We start from the raw sequence: 618 nt of genomic DNA on the forward strand, positions 1-618 counted from the left end.
AGAGAGGGAGAGAGAGAGAGAGAGAGGAATAACGGAAAGGGCGGGACTTAAACATCGTGACGCTCGAGCGCATGAGAGACGCTGCCTACTGTATAGTGTATAGTGGGCGAATATACTTCAGTTGCGTCCCAAGACTTGCCTACTATGTAGTAGGAGAAAACGGTACATGAAGATAGGAGGGTGTCCGAATCGTATATATGACCGTATATATAACTTATATCTATGGTCCGAATCCTCAGTATTCATAAAAGAACAAGCGAGAAATCCCCGGATGTCCCATCCCAGCATCCCAGCAGGCCACGGGACTGAGAAACACTGAAAAACACAGCCATTCTCAGTTTAAAAGAACTTTGGCGTTCATTTATTCAGCTGTTTCTCTGTCAATAATTAATAAATAAATAAGTTAACATAACATCAAATGTTGAGTTTAAATGTAGAATTTTCAAATAATATCAAAATAACCGTCTGATGTGAAATAACAAAATAAAAGCCTCTCGTGAACTTGTAGTATATACAGCTTGTTTTATCTGTAAATTCATATAGTTAGTAAAAAAACTCCCCGTTTCCACAAAACAGTTTCACTTCAGATTAACACTACAGCACTCCAGAGTGACCCCC

The sequence above is a fragment of the Sinocyclocheilus anshuiensis genome, unplaced genomic scaffold, assembly GCF_001515605.1.
Source record: "Sinocyclocheilus anshuiensis isolate Anshui unplaced genomic scaffold, SAMN03320099.WGS_v1.1 scaffold181, whole genome shotgun sequence".
Classification (NCBI taxonomy): Eukaryota; Metazoa; Chordata; class Actinopteri; order Cypriniformes; family Cyprinidae; genus Sinocyclocheilus; species Sinocyclocheilus anshuiensis.